Source organism: Canis aureus, chromosome 6, assembly GCF_053574225.1.
Source record: "Canis aureus isolate CA01 chromosome 6, VMU_Caureus_v.1.0, whole genome shotgun sequence".
Taxonomy (NCBI): Eukaryota; Metazoa; Chordata; class Mammalia; order Carnivora; family Canidae; genus Canis; species Canis aureus.
The window spans coordinates 31,421,259-31,442,091 of NC_135616.1; the positions used below are offsets into that span (position 1 = coordinate 31,421,259).

At 35.0% G+C, this 20,833-nt stretch overlaps 1 long non-coding RNA gene across 4 annotated transcripts in view; it reads right to left on the reverse strand.

Moving 5' to 3' along the window:
* LOC144315674 (uncharacterized) overlaps positions 1–20,833 on the reverse strand; it is a 309,221-nt gene that overhangs the window by 152,664 nt on the left and 135,724 nt on the right. The window lies entirely within an intron of this gene.

Consider the following 20,833-nt stretch of genomic DNA (forward strand, 5'->3'; position numbering starts at 1 on the left):
ATCTTGGCACTGTAAATTTTCACTATTTTGACAGTTTCCCTGTGTCTTTAAATGTATGTCTAAAAAAATATTTTGTCTAGCTTTTATAGCCGTTAGTGAAAACACTGATCCAAATTATTTAACCCACCATTATTAGAAGCAGAATTTTACATATAGAAAGGTACAAATATATAACATTATTTTTCTTCCTAAGAAAAATTAAGTTTATCCTTTATCATACAAGGTAATAGTCCACATATATCTCAACCCCACCCCTTTTCTCCCACTCCAATCTCATGTTAATATCACATGGGATTTTAGTTACAGAATTTTATGAAAAAAAATAACCCTAAAATTTCTAGTTTTATTAAAAATAAATTATACTCATTTTTTTAACTATTGTTTTCTGTAGCTTGTTTTTCCCTTATAGTTTTCCTTTCTAGAATCTAACATTAGTAATTCTTAGAATTAGAGAACTCAAGACAGGGAAAATCTGTCAATTTTTATCTTCCTTTAAGTAATTTTGTTGTATCCTTATACTTGATCAAATAACTTAGGGGAATGTGTCTACATTTAAAGTTTTTCTTTTAACACTTGAACTATAGATACAGTTATATTTATATATATTTACATATATTTTATATTATGTATTTTTGCATGTACTTTATATAAGTATTTTTATTTCCTCTTTGATTTTCTCTTTTCCATTTTATTGGTTTCTATTTTTTTATTTTCTTCTTTGACTTTGAGGTTTTAAAATATGATTTGGCTATCAGTGGCTTTTTTATTTTTTAATCTTTAATTTTTAAAAAATGTTTAAAAATATTTTATTATGTATTTGACACAGAGAGAGAGAGAAAGAGCAAGTGCACACAAACAGGGGAAGTGGCAGGCAGAGGGAGAAGGGGAGGGCAGGGAGCCTGATGTGGGGCTCATTCCCAGGAACCACCACTGACTGAGCCACCCAGGTACCCACTGGTTTTTGTTTGTTTGTTTGTTTTTTATCACATGTCACTTGGAAGTCCCTGTCAATTAGGCTACTCCTATCTTGATGCATTTCTTGCCAGTTTTCAGTTATTTCTTTCTTTCTTTTTTTTTTTTTAAGATTTCATTTATTTAATCATGATAGATCCACGGAGAGAGTGGGAGAGAGGCACAGGCACAGGCAGAGGGAAAAACAGGCTCCATGTTGGGAGCCCGACACAGGACTCGATCCTGGGTCTCCAGGATCTGGCCCTGGGCTGAAGGCGGTGCTAAACCGCTGAGCCACCAGGCTGCCCTATTTCTTTCTTTTCTTATGGATATGTATTAATATTGGCATTGAAATGTATATCCTTAACTTTTTTGATATTTTTTTATCTCTCTATTCCTACTTGATTCATTATGTGGTATCCTTTCATCTTGGCTACTGTAACTTGAGATTTTCCTTGTTTTATTTGCTATTCCTATTCCATCAGCTTAATAAAAACATGGAAGTTTAGTGGCTGTGTCCTTCTACCCACATATTCAGGGTTTTGATGTTGATGTTTATACCAACTATAGTATCTTTTAATTATAAGGTATCAAAGTGGTTATTTTTAAATTACTTTGCTCTTAATTTATATATGTTCTTCCCTTTCTTATCACCCTGTGTATCTATCACTTCTCATGCTTAGTTTTACTCATTTTATTTTATTTTTTTTAAGATTTTATTTATTTATTCCTGAGAGACACAGATTGAGAGGCAGAGATATAGGCAGAGGGAGAAGCACCCTGCAGGGAGCCTGATGTGGGACTTGATCCTAGGACCCCAGAATCATGACCTGAGCCAAAGGCAGACACTCAACCACTGAGCCACTCAGGCAACCCTAATTTTACTCATTTTACTTGGGTACAGTTTTTTCTCATAATTTTCTCTTTCTATTTATCAGTTGTTTTTAGATATCTTTTGGTTCCTCTTTGTGAGCTTATGCATGCACTAAAGCAAACCTTTAAGAATATCAGTTTCCTCTTATGAAGTCTGCCCGGACCATGGAATAAAATCCACTGGCAGGACAAGTGGTCCTAGCTGAGTTCAAGAATATTGTGGAAAGGACTGAATATTATCATATGGATGCCTGCACTGGTGGTTCTTTAAGATCGTCTGCTTTTCCTACTAGAGAATCTCATCACATAAGGCCTGGTTCCAATGCTGTATCCCTAGCTTCTGCCAGACATCATGAAATATTGTTAAAACTGCTTTTCTTTCGTGGATAAACAATACTTTGATCTGCTTTAACCTGACTGCAACCACTATAGTATCTCCACTTATATTAGCAGACTATTAGGCCTCTTGTATTGAAGGCCCCTTTATCTTTTCAAGCATATAAGGAAAACTTATAGCATGGATTTAGTATTTTATCTTACAACTGACTCATGAATCTATGGTGTTCTCTTATGCATAGCTTTATTAATTCCCACTAATTTCTAATCATATTGCATACTAAATCCTGCACCTTATTGTTAATTATAAAATTGTGCCATTAGGCTTATTCATAGTTTTATATGGTAAATATTTGTAAAATGCTTGTCTGGTATTCAGTTTAGGGGCTGTACTCTAATTAACCTGACAAATTCTTAATATACTAGTTGACAATTTCATCTTCCAGAAAGGCAAGGAACTGATAAGAAAATTATGGCTCTAGCCCTAATTATGCATAGTATGGAAGAATAAGTTGGGTGAAAGGGAAATGATATGGACCTTGGGAAAAAGTGATCAAGATAACTAAGAGCATTGATAGCCAGGGAGGAAATACAGATTTTATGTTAGACTGACAAAGGCAAATTGCAACTGTTCACATAAATGGTAGGTAGCTTAACATATCTTTAATTTAAAAACAAAACAAAACTGAATAGGTAACAAAATTCTCATGGGTAGATTTACAATTATTCTTAATAGTACAGAAGACCCCTTTTTAAAATGATACTGACAAGAAGAATGAATTGGGAGTACCTATGAGGATAATGAAGTTCTACTGGCAAAACATTAAGGTTTCTTTTTTTTTTAAGATTTTATTTATTTATTTATTCATGAGAGATACAGAGGGAGACAGAGAGAGGCAGAGACACAGGCAGAGGGAGAAGCACGCTCCATGGAGGGAGCCTGATGTGGGACCCAATCCCAGGTCTCCAGGATCATACCCTGGGCTGAAGGCGGCACTAAACCACTGAGCCACCAGGACTGCCCAACATTAAGGTTTTCAAAGAACACATGCTCCACACAGCAAGAAGAAAAGCAACAAGATAATTTTATGGGAAGGTAACATGTATCTGTCTGATATATGCAGATATGTGTCTGGATTTTGTCTTAAATGTATATTCAATGATGTTGAGAAAGATAAGCTCAAAATAGAGTTTGGGTTAAAAATTCTTGGATCTCCAAAATTTGATCCTAGCTATATGTTCAAAGCTTGAACTTTTTAAAAAATGATAAGCAATTAAAAAAAAGCTGATTAGAAATAAAAAATAAACTATTGCATAAGGGTGAGATAATTTCATTGTCTCTTTTCTAAATATAATTTTAAAATCACTTTGTAAGGCATATCTGCCTAAACTTTATCTTATTTTGATGTCTATGCTTGTTTGTGCCTTTTATTTTTTATCTGAATTGGATTTTATTTTCGATCCAGTGTATTTATTTGAAAGAAGATCAATTAGTATCTACCTCTAGGTAGATACTAATTTACATTTGATTATTCACAATTCATGTGTTTTGGTTAAATTTTTCTTTTGAAATTTCCTTTTATGGGAAGGCTCAGTGCTGAGAGCTACTGTGACCACTTACAGAACACAGATGCTTTTCTTCTGTTGATAGCTTTATACTAACAGAGTTTTGAGGCTCATCTATGATTCCTTTTAGCATTGCCTCTTACTTTCCATTTTCACTTTCTTCTAATACAATGAATGCCAAGATTTTTAAGAAGTTGAGTGTTTACAACTGTAACCATGTTTTTCTAGCATCATCAAATTCTATTTGGTTACATACTGGAGCACTCACAATGTGGCACCAAAAACAAAATAGATGTATTTGGCTTTTCAGTGTATTAGAGAAAGAGAAATGTGCAGAAGCCTATTCTACAACTTTTGTTGACTGAGTTCTCACTATTTAGGATTTACTGTAAGGAGATGGATGCTTTGTCATTTGTTGGTGATCTGGCTAGAGCTTATTTGAAATGTCTCTCTGAGCAGAATCTTTTATCTACTCTTCCACATTATGGATCCTGGGAAAGGCAAACTGAAGAAAAGGTCTATTTCATTAATGATTCCTGCTTATATACTATGAAATAAAGTCTCCTTTGATGTCATCTTTTGCCAATTTTTTTCTGGAAACTTCTATAAGTCAAGGATTTAAAGAGGCAAGTTAGGCTTCATGCATGACAAGATTCTTTCTCTCTTGCCTGATTAAAATGAGAGAAAGAGAGAACCCTGAGAGTATTTTTAATACATTTTCCCCTGACACTGCATAAATCTAGGAACATTTATATGCTAATCAAATCAAAATAGGAATTATTAGTGACTGGAGAGCCCCAACATGGCTGTTATTTTCCCATCAACATATGATAACAGCTCTGACGCTGAATTAAGGAGCTGAATATTATATAAGCCCCAAAAGGTTATAGTACATGACAGGTTTAAGCAATATTAAAACCAAGAAACACTGCCCCACCTATTACATATTTATTCGGTATTACAAATTGTAAATATTTAAAAATACACAAAGATACAGTGTGAGTAAATTCTTAATGTTTAATGAAATTATTCATGATATACAAAGAGTCAAATAACTCAACAAATACCATGAAGGTTAATGCATGCGAATGAATCTGAAGAGTCCAGCAATGAGACTAACACACTTTGTCCTTTCCTAAGATGATCATAAAATGGAATTAAAGTAACCTGATTTTCATGGTTAAGGATATCTCTGGGGATAAAAGGAAGCAACTTTCACTGAAGACCTACTAGCAGCTAATCAAGATCCAATGTCAGGTCTCCATCTCATGGGCTGGAATCCATTGATTCTTTGTATTATTCACATTTTAATACCTTTTAAAGAGAGGAACATGGTACCTTTTTAAAAATCAATACATTTAGCTTGTCTTTTGGTAATTTATCATTTATCACCACTTAAGAGGTCAGTTGCTAGTTGGGAAGATCTATCATATACTCTCAGATGAGCTAATAGATGAGAAATTCAAGAAAAAGCCAACAAAAAGAGCTGGTGTAATGGGTCCAGTGGGGACATTTTTATTTTGATTTCCAAGGTTTCTAGTGTTCTTATTGATAATGATCACAAATCATAGTGCAGCAAGTCTAAATTTACACTTCTCATTTTTAATGCTGCAATGCCCACACAAGAAAAACCTTGTCTGCAGTGAATGGGTAAGAATTTTCTTGGCACACTTAATTTGCATCTACATTCAAAATGCCATTTTCAAGTTCCTATCCAAAGTAGCAATAGCAAAATTGCTCTAATGTTTACAGAGCCTTAAGGAACCGAGGCAGACAAGACAATTGTGAGTAAGGTTTCAGCTAATGTCTTGTGAAAAGTCCAATATTTATAACACAAGAAGAAAATTACTGGAAAAAAGTATTTGTTAATAATGGAATGTTAAACTATCTCCAGAGAGCTTAATTGCTAGTTTCATCTTTCTTTTCAATATTTAATCAATCTGTCCATGAATTCATGGAATATATATATATATAAAATCAGAATACTAATTTTTTAATTAAAAACTAATATTTATGTAAAATTCCACTTTCTAAATGCAAAACAGTTACATTGGAGTTGCATGTTTTTCTGTATTTTCTAAGAAGATGCATCCCATATTATTCAGTTAGGTATGTTGTTTTCAATGTAATAAAATCAATATATTTTCTCTTAAAAGAAATATTATTGATTAGCAAAAGTCTCACTTAATTGGAGAATAAGTTTAATTTCTTAATGCTAATCAGATAGGAATTTCTTAGGTTTCACCAAATGGGTTTTTATGAATCTTTTGAGACACACTTTTCTTATTAAAAGAAGACAGAGATTTGGTTTTATGTAACAGACTTGACTGGTTTGGCAAAAGTTATCTATCATTTCCTAAAGAAACAATAAAATAAAGTTTTTCAGGTGGGTTAATGTGTATTTAATGTAGATTTAATAATTATTTGATTACTCATACTTGGGTAAATACAATTGGAAAGACCTATTCCCATCTCATTTGATGACTTCTTTAGCTCCCTATGTAATGTACAAATAAATGGGTACAAACAAATATATACATGAAATGGTGGGATTTGGTCCAGGGCCAGACTAACTTGAGTTTGAATTTACTTGCAGAAACTACCAATCATAAAGAAGCCAATTTGCTTAATGACTCACAACCGTGGGTTTCTGATATACAAAGTAGAGGTAACAATACTACCTCACTTACAGAGCTGAATTAGCTAAATTATTAACAAGTATAGGACCCAAAGTATAAGATTCTATTTTTAACAAGTACTTGTAAAAATAATGCAGTAATTGTCAATTACGTGTGCTAATACTTTGGTAATGATCGATACCTTTACTAAACAATGGATTGTGAAACTTAGTCATACTGCTTGTGGACTCAGCAACATTAAGTTGGTTCTACAACGCCAAGTTGAATGGAACATGCAGTCATAAAGATCATTTTTTATCCTCAAACTTTCCCTAAATCCTGAATATTTAAACCAAAGTTATTCTGTATAGTCAGATAAATACTCAGAATAATTTTTTCTAAATGTTGCAAAGAATAATCCTGTCATGTTGCGAATGTTGTCTGTACTGTTCCCCACTATACTTCAATACCTAGCAGAATCTGAGGTACGAAAAGGAAGCACTGAAAAATATTTGTGGTATAAATTAATTGAATAAAGAATTTTTATTCAAGGGTTACTCAACCAAGGATGTGTTCTGTTTTTACTTAATATTCAGAGTATAAATCAGAATGAGATTAAAGTCCAATCTTTTGTGGGGCTCATACATAAACAAGAATGATTAAAAACTTCCAATGGGGCCAGTAACACCTATTAGATACATTTCTGAAAAGTTAGCTCAGCATTCAGAGTTCTTCACAATTTATCTTTGCTAAATTTTTAATCCTTATCTCCTACCATTGTACCATATCCAATGCATACTATTTTATCAGACCAACATTCATTTCCTCTGTGACTTTAGCCATGTTTTACTTAGTACACAGAACACTCTTCTTCATTCATGTATATAGAAAAAATGCTTTCATAATTCAAAGTCCAGATAATATATCATTAGTTCTGTAAAGACTTTCTAAATTCCTGCTGAAAATTAATCATTCCTTCTTCTGTAATCCCATAGTCATTTTTACCTATATCTGATTTATTTATTATCACATTTTTTTATGAAGAGTTTTATTTGTAATTGGGATGTAGTCCTAAGCTCCCATAAGGTAGGATCTTTGTTGATATGTTCATGTTTGCACATTTTTCACTTAACATACTTAGTGTTATTTAATTTTGGTTAACAAAGTTTTTGATTCACTGATTTAGACTGAGAAAGAGGAGGCAAGTAGAAGAGAATGAAAAATGAAGTAATACTTCAACATACAATTCTAAATACTCAACTAAAATTCTGGTTGCTTGCAGGATGATTCAAATTCAACCTTTTTCAATTAAATTGTGAGTTTTAGTGGGTAAATAACCACTCCATCATAATTTTCAGCAACAATCTGATGGGATTGAAATGTAAATCGGGGCATCCATCACACTTCTGCTGTTGATGGCAAAATATCCTGCACTTCTGGATTTCTCAGAGTAATGGATATGTCCTTGTCTTTCTCTTTACTGAAGAAAAATGTAGCTTTGATCTGAAGAATATTCTCAGCAATTGACTGTCATTAAAATTAAAAATAGTGATGAAAGAAATGAGCAGAAATAAACAATGAGCAATTCACACACTAAAAACAGTGACATAAGGTGGAGAATAATGGAAATGAAAAAAAATATATAATGATGACTGGTTGACAGATTGCCGTCGTTTTACTCTCTGGGGTTTTGTCACAACCTTCAGTAGGGAGATAACATTGAACATCTGGTGGACAACCAGTGCGGAACCTCAATGAAGCTGAGCGTGTGCAGTAGAAGAGGAATGAGCTTGGGGCTGTGGCTCATCTCACACATATCTAAGAAAATAAAATGAGCCAAGAATAGTACTAAATAATAGCAGCTACCTTCTAGGAAAAAATTTGAATTGTGATATACAGCTCTTTCTCTGGCACTAAATGCAACAAAAACCAACTGAAAAATTCTACTCTTATTTTTGTCATATAACAGCTATCAGACCTTGGGCAACATTTAAATTCAATAGCCTTAGTTTTCTCACATATAAAATATGGAAAATAATAACTCTCAATATAATAAGTTCTATTGAATCAGTTAAGATGATATCATTGCCTATGTTTTGCAAACTGATAAATGAGGATACGATAACCATTGCTTTTTTATTTTTATTTTTTTCATTGCTTTTTTTATAATTATGTTATCACCCAGTGTTTTGTTTGAATTTATATATTTATGTATTTATTGGTGTTTAAAAACTAGTCTTCTATATTAAACATTCTTCAGGTTATTTAGTGGCCTCAGCTGTCTTTATATCAGCAACTTCAATTTTACTCCAGGATTTAGTGATTGATTTTTCTGATCCCTTCTAGCTGCCATTATCTATCATCAGTTGTATCCTAGTAAACATTTAATAAGTGGCTTCTCTGTCTCTTGGGGAAAAACATTGATTGTAGCATTTCATGATTTCTTTGGTGTAAACTCTCCCACTGTGGCCAACTTCAGGGTACCCACATGACATCATGTTGCAGACTTGGAAGACTTGTGCACAATCATTTCTTACCAGCTGGTAAGAGTTAGCTCTAGCATACCACTATCTCATACTCAAAACAAACTAATTTCTCCTAAGACTCGGCGAAAAATTGGGAGCTTACCTAATTTCTTTCTTAACTTGCTGTCTCTGAAACAAATAAACTCAGGTTTTTAACAGAAAGTGCTGATAAAAAAAAACTGAAAACCAGTGAGAATAATAAATAGTTTGATATTAAATATACCAAATAAAAAAAAACTTGATAGTTGTGTCTGAATTTCATTCAAACATAAATTAAACCAGGCTAAATTTTGCTGAAATACCTGGAGCCAGATGTTTCACTCAGTCCCCCAAAAGAAAAAGACCCTCAGTGTTTTTGCTGCTTTGATCACTCTGTATCTCTACCAGTCCTAATTAGAGCAATCTGTTTAATGAGAAATCTGTTTCCAGGCAAAAAAGGAAACTAAGCCCAGTATTGGCATTGAGTGGTTCAGAAAGCATAGAGTTCTGTTTGACCTCTCAGCAATTTTCACTGAGAGAGCCTCAGGAGACAGAACCTAGAGAGAGGGGCAGCCTTCTAACAAAGGAAACGCCCTCCCGTGCCAGAACAACAATGAGCCTCATCTTTAAGCCATTCTCATGCATGGTTCATTCTATTTTCTACCCAGTAACTCCCTAATACAACTTGATCTGCCCTCTCTCCTAACATAACTAACCCTGACCCTCCTAATACAACTTAACTTGCCTCCCAAGAAGAGAGTTTCCTTTACAAACTCCAAATATTTCTACTCCAGAATTTAGGTGGCTCATCTTGGCTTTTGGTAGGATTTTTCACCTTTATCATGGCCTCTTTTTAATATAAGTCCTGGATTTTTTTTTTATCGTTCCTATTGGACTTCTTTTTGCTCCATTTTCTTTTGAAACTTAAACATTTCCTTATGCAACATATTCAAAGGCCAATTACGAAGGCTGACTGTAGCCTGGGTATATTCTCTCCAGTGCCTTCTTTGGCAGGCATGATCCATCACTTTTGCAGTTCTTTGCACCATATTTTCCTTAGGGAACATGGAGTAGATGCCGGAATCTTAAATTCTTAAAGATACTCTTTAGGAAAGCCCCATTATGATTGTTTTTCCTTTATTTTCAGGACAAATATGAATGGTATAACATGCATCTAGGGAGTAGCCAGAACTTTCTTGATCTTTTGAGTTCGTTTCCTTCTCCAAGCTGAGCAATTCCAACATACTTCTTCTAGCGGCTGCTAAACACCATCACATTAGATGCAACAGAAAACAACACAAGAATACATTTCCCCCCTCAAGAGTGATTGAAAATTTGCTTTATGCAAATAGCATCTTGTATTCAGGACTAAATGGCAAATATATTGTCGGTTCAGACTTTAGAGAGTGGAGCAGAGGAATGGCACACCTTCTCCTGATACTCAAAGACTAAATGGCAACAGACTTTCCTGAGGTAAGTATGCTCTGTGGAAGCCTTTCTGGCTCACTTCCCACAGAACAGCCAATCAGAAATGAATCACAAGACAGCTTTGCCAAGAACACAACAAATCACATCCTCTTTTTTATATTTTTGAAATGAAACTAACACCTTGGTGTAGAAGGTAAAAATCTTAAGGGATACAACTTTTTATACAAAAGTATCAAATATCCCACTGAGTTTACCACCTCCCATTGAGATACATGGGAGACTGTGTTTCATTGGAACAACCAAGAATGTGGGGATCCCTAGGTGGCTCAGCGGTTTAGCCCCTGCCTTCAGCCCAGGGTGTGATCCTGGAGTCCTGGGATCAAGTCCCGGGATCAAGTCCTGGGATTGAGTCCCACATGGGGCTCCCTGCATGAAGATTGCTTCCCCCTCTTCCTGTGTCTCTGCCTCTCAATCTATGTCTCTCATGAATAAATAAATAAAATCTTTTAAAAAAAAAAGATAGAATGAATGTAGTAGTTAAAACAGCCAACTTTTCTTTTTTTTTAACTCTTTGTGGTCTACTTCTTAATCTAGATAATGAAAAGGACAAAGATCTTATATCACTTTTCCTTCCAACTTAACACTTTCATGATTTTGCTTTAACCATTCAATACTTAAGCATTTATCATATCTAATATATTTTTAAATTTTGAAGCCTTGAAGCTTTATGTTCACATATGTTTTCTCATTGGATCCTGGCAATAAGCCCTATGAAGAGACTTGGGCAAGCACTAATATGGCCACTTTAACACAAGAGGGAGCCCAGAATCAAAAGCCACTGATGCTAAATCCAAATTCTAAGCTGCTTTCTATAGTTCTACAGTTCAAACTATAACTGGGTTTTAGGTGTTTACTCATCTAACATACTGATTTTGCTGACCAACCTCATGTGGGAGGTTGTTTTTAAGCTATCTAGTACTGACTTAATTATTTTTCTACATGAAATTTTGTACGTTCATTTGACTTTAACTTTGAGGCAATCCCATTTTCTGAGAGCTGGTAAAATCATCCACAATATACACTTTAAATTAAGATTGCCTGGGGACAGTGAAAGTTGATGAGCTTTTAGAGAAACTTGGGAAACTTGTAGCCATAAAAGTAGTATTAAGGGAGCATCTTTCTTGATCTAGAGTACAGTGAAAAACAATAAAATGAGAATGGTGTGTTTTCTCTTCACTGCAATCATAAGATGTTATGTCTATTCCCTCTATAGAGTGGATGAATGAAGAAGATTGATAATATATTTTAAAATGTTTACTCACTCAATAATCAAAGGAAGGGAAATTAAAACACCAATAAAATAATATTTGTAACTTTCAAACTGATAATCTTTAGAGAAAATGACTATGTCTAATATCTCTCAGACTGTGAGGAAAATTTATACTATTGGGCCGCCTGGGTGGCTAGGTTGGTTGAGTGCCTGCCTTTGGCTCAGGTCATGATTCTGGGATCCAGCCTTGCATCCTGCTCCCTGCTCTGCCAGGAGCCTACTTTTCCCTCTCCCTCTGCCTGCCCCGCCCCTTGCTTGCATTCTCTCTCAATCTGTCAAATATATAAATAAAATCTTTTTTTAAAAAACCCTCAAACAAAACAAACAAAAATAAAGAATCACCAATTTTTAACACAGGTGAAAATTCTAGAAAGAAAACAAGTTCTACCTAGTAATTTCATATAGCAGGTTTTTAATAATTAATTTCTGATTGACTAATTATAGTACATTTCTACCCAATTAGTCATCTCAGAAATATTTGTTGAATGTATGTACTTGGAAGGATGATACATACTCAAAACCATCAAATAAATACACAAAGTAATAAATAATAATTACACATGCATGATATGGGTAATAGTGTTCTAGGTTTTCAGAAAAAGAAAAAAAAAGAAAAAAAAAAAAACAACACAGGACAATGGCCAGAGCAGGCTTCTCTGTCTGAGTGATACTGCTATGCTTTGTACGAGGGTCCAAGGGTACAGAGTGAAATAAAGAGGGAATTCCAGGTGTAACACAGCTACTAAGGAAGTAATATGGGGATATTAGAGACACAGTACACAGTTAATTTGAGTGAATGAAGCATTTGAATATGACAATGGATAGGACATAAAGAACTTTTCCTTCAAACTTACTCACACACCATCATTATCCCACCTCTAATGTGTTATTGATGAGATTTTTAAAATTCATGATAAAAACATGAGCACCTCGATTCTTCTAGTTTAGTTTATTTAAATCATGACCTTGAGTAGTTTCATAAGTGGAAACCTAATTCATTTTATTTTCAGTAATTGAATCTTATGTTGCAAATTAACTGAGTGCCTTTTCATTTCATCTGTTCTTAAACTAAAAAAATACATATGGCAAGGATATCAGTGAAGAGCTATTTGAATGGCCAGTTATTCCTAAAAGAGCTCGATGAGTTCAAAGTAACTATTGCCACAGTGTATCATTTATGTTTGTATTTACTTTCTGCCCTGGACTTGATTGTATTTAAATACTTTTCTTATCTAAAGTATGGGCCTCAATACTTTCTTTAAATATACTTCAGATTATGCAATAAAATTAAATTCAGCTGCCCAACAGAATGAACCGTAGTGCAAGAGAGAGTACTAAGGCTCTTGGTGCTAAGGGCATTGCTGTCCCCTGGAAAATGAGGTTATTTAGAGCCATGCATTCTTCCCTGAAATGCTACTGCTGTAATTATCCATGAGAAGCCTTTTGTTTCAAAGATTCAGCATCTTTAAATAAGTATCGTTAAATCTGTAGTTTGTTTTGTTTTCTTATATTTTCTGAATCCTCCAAATGACCATACTCATAAAGAAAATAATGGCAGAAGCTGTAATGTGTATAAAATAAGCCTATTCTTTAAACTCTCAGGTACAGTACATTTTAAATTATCCACAGACCCAGTCCACTGTCATTTTTCATGAATTTCAAACACTTCCAGCTTGGTTACTAGCAGCTTTTATATAATCTCTTCTCCTAGATCATTTCTTATCATCTGTCTGAGGAAACCGTATTCTTCAAGACAAGAGTGATCTCCTCCACCTACAACCAAAGGCTTTTTGACACGAGGATTTCTTATAATATCTTTCCTTCTTGGAAATTCTTTTTTTCTCCTTTATTTTGGTAAGAACTATGCATTTTCAATTCAGAGGCCTCTCTACTCAGCTGCATCCAATATTGGTAGAATCTATTGTTTATAGATACCCAGCTCTTCAGGAATATATAAGAACAACTTAGTGTGGTAGTTTCAACTTTGCATAGTAATGCACTTTATCTATAATTAACATTATAAAACTTCTGAATCATGATATATCTATTATATCTTAAATTCTGGGTAGCTGTCATGTAATCTCCATTGAAATCAAGGCCTTGTTTCCTTTATTTCCTAAATTATCTGTGTGTTGTCTCTGAGGAGATCTGTCCATTTTTGTGACCTTCTTTCTTTCTTTTTTAAATATTTTATTTATTTATTTATGAGAGACACACAGAGAGAGGCAGAGACCTAGGTAGAGGAAAAGGCAGGCTCCCTGCGGGGAGTCCAATGCAGGACTCAATCCCAGGACCCCGGGATCATGACCCCGGGATCATGAAGGCAGCCACTTAACCACTAAGCCACCCAGGTGCCCCTGTGACCTTCTTTCTTGCCTTGTCTGCTTATAATTCTGGAGACAGTAGGTTCATTCTGCCCTCTAAAAAAATTGTGAAGGTTACTTATTGTTACATGGTAAACTCAGTGACTTAATATAATCCCAATGCTTCATTTTATTTATGAATTTTCAATTTGGGTAGGTTCAGTGGAAATGACTCATCTCTGATTTACATGACATCATTTGGGCAGTTTGAGGCTGAAGTATCTATTTTCAAATGGTTCATGCACGTTTCTGGAAAGCTGGTATTGGCTTGTCCACTGAGAGCTAGGCTGGAGTCTTTATTCTTTTGCAAATGGGCTTCTCCATGCGGTTGTTAGAGCTTCCTTGCAACATAGCTATAGTACTCCAGTCCTGTGATCTACAAGTCATCTAATCCAACATATATAGCACATAAGGAGACATAGAACTATAGTAGACCCTCTGACTGAGAAAGGGATGAATTAGGACACACATAAAAGGCATTAGCTCATAGCATTTCTGAAACCTAGCTAGGTACATGCTCTCAGTTCACTGATTAGTGCTCAGTCTTGTTCCCTGGAAATGATTCACCATGGCTCTTGGCTCTTCACTATGAATCTTCCTTTACTTTCTATCAAAAATATCCCATCTTTGCAGGTAAGTAGTTTCTTAGCATCTTTGGATGTAATAAATTAGGGGTCTCCAAATCTCTTTTCATTCTGTGTTATCTCTTCACTTTTTAGTCCATGCTAGTTAACTGATTAGTTTAAAAACTGGCAGTTTCTGTGGATCATACTGTAATTCACTCCATTCTATAAAATTTGTCAGTGCAAATCTCATCAACATAGACTGTTTATTTTGCACCCCAATGAGGCTACTACTGTTGGGACACCTTTAATATTCCTATAAACGCCATCACTTAAGTACAAGGCACAAATTCAAAAATGTTAGAAGCTGTATTAGGTATTCCCTTAAATATTTCTGAGGTTAGGGGAAAAAAAATAAAATATCTTATAATCATGTCATGGAAGCTTTTATCATTAGGCCATCCTAATCTAGTATTACACTGGGTTTGGTGTTTGCCCTAAAGTCATTTCTGACTTTGAGAGTCTATTTTCTGGTAGAGATCAGAAATGGGAAGCATTTCTATTTTGAGCCTTAAACTCCTGGTTCCTTTATATCTCCTCTAAATTCTGCTCAATACTTAACAGTCCCTTCAATTCTCTCCTCATAGTTTATCCTAGGCAGTTAGAAAAAGTCAGTCAGCAATTTCTTTTAAGATTTTTTTATTTATTTGAGGAAGAGACAGAAAGTAAGAGAGAGCAGCAGATGGAGAGGGAGAGGCAGACAGAGAGGGAGAGGCAGACTCACCATTGAGCAGAGAGCCCCATGTGGGGCTTGATCCCAGTATCCTGAGATCATGACCTGAGCCGAAGGCAGACACTCAACTGACTGAGCCACCCAGGCACCCCAGCAATTTCTATGTTATGTTCTAAAAATCTATCCAGTAAAATCCAGGAGTCCATTAGGTCTCCTCTGTATCTCCAATGATGCCAGAGGCAATAGTGTTGACAAACATTTGGCCACTTCATAAAGGGGAACCTCTTATCTCTAGCCTCCATTCTCCATGTTTTAGGTTTTTGGTACAGTGGTACTCCATTTCCAGGAACCAGTTCTGTTCCAGTTGTCTACTGCTTTGTAAGAAACATTCTCAAAGCTTGACTTTAAACGGTGATTTTACTTTATCTTATCATTCTGTGGCTCAGGAATTTGTACAGGGCTCAGCTGACACTGAGCTGACAGCCAGGTTAGCTGGTGGGTAGCTAATGGCTTCACTCACATGCTTAGCATCAGAGTAGGGATAGCTGAAAAAAACGGGCTGATCTGAACCTCTCTCCCTTTCCATTTAGTCTCAAGGCATCTTTAAGTATTGTCTTCATCAGAGTAATTGGACTTCCTACTTGGTAGCTAAGAACTCTAAAAGTGTTCTCAGAAACAGTAAGTAGTTACCTAAGGACTAGGCCTAGAAATTGGCACAGCATCACTTCTGCTATATTCTTTTCGTGAAGCAGTCATGGAAACTACCCAGATTCAGAGGCTGGGGACATAACCACTGCCCATTTCTCAATGGGAGCAATATCAAAGAATTCATGGCTACCTTTGCTCTACCACAAGGAATATGCACATACCAATATAATTTCTAACAAAGGTTTTTCAAATAGGATTGATTTAGCTCATACAATTCGCCATAAGTTTACAAATAAAGGTGGTGGTCTGGGCCATGCATTTGCATGTGTTTTTATTGGAGAAGATTTAGAATATATTTTCATCACTTAAGTGTTTTCTTTTTTTCTGCTAAAAAAATGACAAATTTTTGAAGGAAAAAAACCATAATTCTTAGATGGTAACACTTGGAAGTTTCTATTTTATTTGATTTTTGGACATGTATCAAAAATTATCCTTAATACACCTTTTGTTCTTTGTCTCTTTCTCTTCATGGCTCTCCATTGACTATAGGAAAACTTTCCCAATTTTCTTATTCTTAAGGTCCATATTCATTTTCTCTGATCATTTCATTTTTTACGCTTTCACCTCCTATTAGTTTCTGCTAAGGCTGACAAACTTCATATACTATTCTTTGCTGCAAGCTAAGAGATCTTTCTGTCTCTTCCTGAAACTTTTGATCTGCTATGTCTTGCTTTGAAACCATCAAGCTTGCTGTTTTTATATCTTAATTGGTTTTCTTAATTTACCCATATTTATTCCCTAAAAGATGGCAGGATAAATTTTTCAATTTCCTCCATTCTTACAGATTTCACAACATTTACATTTATAGTATACTAAAAAAAGACATATGTCTTTTCATTTCTAATACCTCCTAATAAGGCTGCATTAACTTTTACTCTGTCTCTTAACTTGAGCATGATAACTACATAGCAAAGAAAAAAAAATGTAGAGCAGAGAGTTACATTTTTTTTCTTGTTTAAAAAAAAAGGTTTGCCTGACCAAAGCTTTATTTTCAGATGTTATTGGTTTCTTTTTTGTCTTGAACCTTAGTTTATCAAATCTAGAAATTGTGTGGGATTCTTGACCTACCATAATCCGGAAATATATTTAGACAGGGCAAAATGCTTCGGAAGAAAATAAGACTATGACCTCCTCTGAACTCTGTCCTATTTGTAGAATAAAAGCAAAGAGCAGTGCAGAAATGCAGAAACACTGACAGGAAACCGCTGAAGTAAACCTCAGCTCAAAAAAACTTTTCTATAGATATGGAAAGCCCATTTTAATGTTTTTTTTTTTTTTTTTCAAGTCTCCTATGGGTTACTTCATTGTAATCCAGTATAATATTGTCAAGGACCAAAATAAACTGCTTTATGATTATTATATCCAGGCTGTGAGATTGGGACTAGAGAAAGAAAGGGGTTGGGGGAAACTAAACTAATCTTAAAAAAAAAAAAAAAAGGGCAGCCCCGGTGGCGCAGCGGTTTAGCGCCGCCTGCAGCCTGGAGTGTGATACAGGGGACCCTGGATCGAGTCCCGAGTTGGGCTCCCTGCATGGAGCCTGCCTGTTCCTCTGCCCCTCTCTCTCTGTGTGTCTCTATGAATAAATAAATAAAATCTTTAAAAAAAAAAGTCAAATTCCCTTTAAGGATTGCTCTCATTGGATGAAAATGGGAATTGAAAGAACGGTCACTATTTCACGAGACTATTTTATGTTATCTCTTTTCCCTGATAACACACTTGTGTACACACACACACAGACACACTTACACACATACTTGACATGTTTAAGCTAAAGAATAAGAAATGTTTTTATCATATACATCAACATTAGAAATTAATTAGAGGGATCCCTGGGTGGCGCAGCGGTTTGGTGCCTGCCTTTGGCCCAGGGCGCGATCCTGGAGACCCGGGATCGAATCCCACATCAGGCTCCCGGTGCATGGAGCCTGCTTCTCCCTCTGCCTATGTCTCTGCCTCTCTCTTTTTCTCTCTCTGTGACTATCATAAATAAAAATTAAAAAAAAAAAGAAATTAATTAGAGTATGCAAAGGATACATTGCTGAATACTGGGGATATGCTATTGTCAGAGTAGAAATTAAGAGAGATTTGTTGAGCATTTGCTGAATGCCCAACCCTATGCCGGGCATGTTCATTTGTGTTACCTTCATCATAATATGGTAATATCAGAGTATTATTTATTCGCTAAATAAATAATATAGATCATAAGTGAAAAATCTATAGTCAAAAGAAGTTTATATTGATGAATACTTACTCATAAAATATAGATTTTATAAGAAGAAAATAAAGAAGTGCAAAATATCCAACTGAAGGGAATGACATTAGTTTGGACCCCACATAACCCTGCTAGAGATCAAAGGGTACATTTTATTTTTTAAGCAAGACCAGGGCCAAGAGAGATGCCTGTTCACATTATGCAACACAAGATCTCCTTCTTCTGGAACCTAAGGATATTTTCTTCTCTCCCAAATGAGCTACTAAGGCAATGATCTTCAGAAGAAGACAATGTAATCCCAGGAGAATTGTGTTTGTCGGGAGACAGGAGACTCATTGAGGTAACTGCTTTGGGTCTTCCTAGTGTCAGGATTCTAAATCTTACCTTCATTTCTACCTACAAAAGTTACTTTTGTGCATAGTCATACTTTTCCTTTATTACATAATGTACCCACATAGGCTTTTATTTTTACAGATGCCATAGGGACTGCAGTAAGAAAATGTTAATATAGTGCATTATAACACTTGAGGAGTAGAAAACTATGGTCCACAAGCCAAATCTGCTGACAGTTTCACACAATCCATTAGAATATTTTCTACATTTTCAGATGGTTGAAAAAATCAAAAGAATAATAATATTTCATGACACTTGAGAATTACATGAAATACAAATTTTAGAACTCAAAAGAGTGTGTGTGTGTGTGTGTGTGTGTGTGTTTTAAACAAGGCCATGATCAGTTGTTTACCTATGTCTATGACTGCATTTTTATTACTACAGCAAAGTTGAGTAGTTGTGACTAAGCTATATAGTTCACAAAGCTGTATTTGCATATATTTACTATCTGGTCTTTTACAGAAAAGTTTGCTAACATTTGTAAGGCATGTTCAAGCTATTCTTTCAGAATTGAAAATGTTCCTACACTAATTTGCATTGTCTACTGTAGACAATGGAAGGCCTTAATGAATTCTTCACTAGACTTGGGTTAAGGGTCCTCTCAGACATAGAACTAATCCTTGCATTTGTGGACAGCCTCTGTTGGCAGTGACTTTGGGATCTATATATTTGCCAATCAGATGAAAAAGGTGAAAAATTGGTTTGGAATATAATGCAGACTGCTGTAAAGTTTTCTTTTGAATCTGTACATATTGACCAAAAGAAAACAGATCGATGAGGATTGTAAATTCAGGGAGTGGAGACATTATCAATAGTTTTGCAATAAATTTCCCAGAAACATTGATGTTGGTGAAAAACAAAAATATTTACTTCTAAAGATGAAACAAAACAAACACACAAAAAAACCCTCTTTTATTTGCTGGTTTCAAGGTATTGCTCCAAGAAGCTTTAAAACTCCTTGTTTGGGGTAGCATACTTTTATCCAATGGCATAAAGAGGATGCTTTCTCTTAGTTCAAAAGTGACTATATCCATTTCCCTGAGTGTGCTGCCTCCTCAAATTGCTTCTAATTCATCAATCCTTGATCTTTAGAATTCTTTTAAGTTATTTCCCATAGGACTGAGGTTCTGAACCTAACTTCCTGAAATAATTTGCCTATTGGAAAGATGTCCATGGGATGCTCAGATAGCAAATAGCCACTGAAGTCATTTTGGAATTTTCAACTGATATGTCAAACACTTTTGAAGGGACAGGCTGCCAAACAATCTTAGAAAGTAGCACTGCCAGGAATCCAGATAATATCAAGGTGACATTTGTTAAGTACAGCAAAAGTAGTACAATGAGTTCGTATATTAACCACTTATGAAGAGAATGTTGTGATGTTGTATTTCCACCTCTGAACAAATTCAAAAAAGTGTAAGCCCAAAAATTATAAAATAAATCAAATCACTACCATATATTATTAAAATATAGAGATAATGAGGGATAATAAAAATTATATCATATTTCTATCTTACTCATCATAAATTAGCTAGATTATCTCTCAGTTCCATCAACTTATCCCATCATCTTTCCATTGGTTCCTGCTCTTTCTTCTGCCTGTAATTACTCACATTTTTCCTTTTCTATTATATTCAACAAGATGTACCTCATACAATTGGGAACAGCTAGAGAGAAAAACAGAACCAAGTGGTAAAACAAAGAAGCAATAGCTCAGGTCAGGTTCTAGGCACAGGTAAGACACTCAATAAAAATGATCTTGAGTAAAAATTTTATAGTAAATAGAAATAGAGGTAAGAAGACAAGTTTAGGCATAAGGAGGGATTAGAGATGACCACAGAGTCAGTTCAGAAACATTATCAAGAAAGACGAGAAGGAAACTAAAGACAAACAGATTTGAAGTTTACACATCAAGAGCGCAGATTCTCCTTATGTAAATTCCCCGTACGGGACTGGCAAATTCCAATTAATAAGTTTTGTTGAGATCTGCCACATACTTATGCTGAGGCACTTGATAAACATTCTATTTAGTTTTTTTTCCTAATAGTCTTGACAATTTTCTTTCTTCTGATATATTATAAGATGCTCTGACATTCAGGATGGCTGACAAAGACAGGTGTAAGATAACTCTTATGCAGGAAATGCTTTTTAGTTGAGTTAAAGAACATAAGCTTGAGATCCCTGGGTGGCTCAGCGGTTTAGCACCTGCCTTTGGCCCAGGACGTGATCCTGAAGACCCGGAATCAAGCCCCACA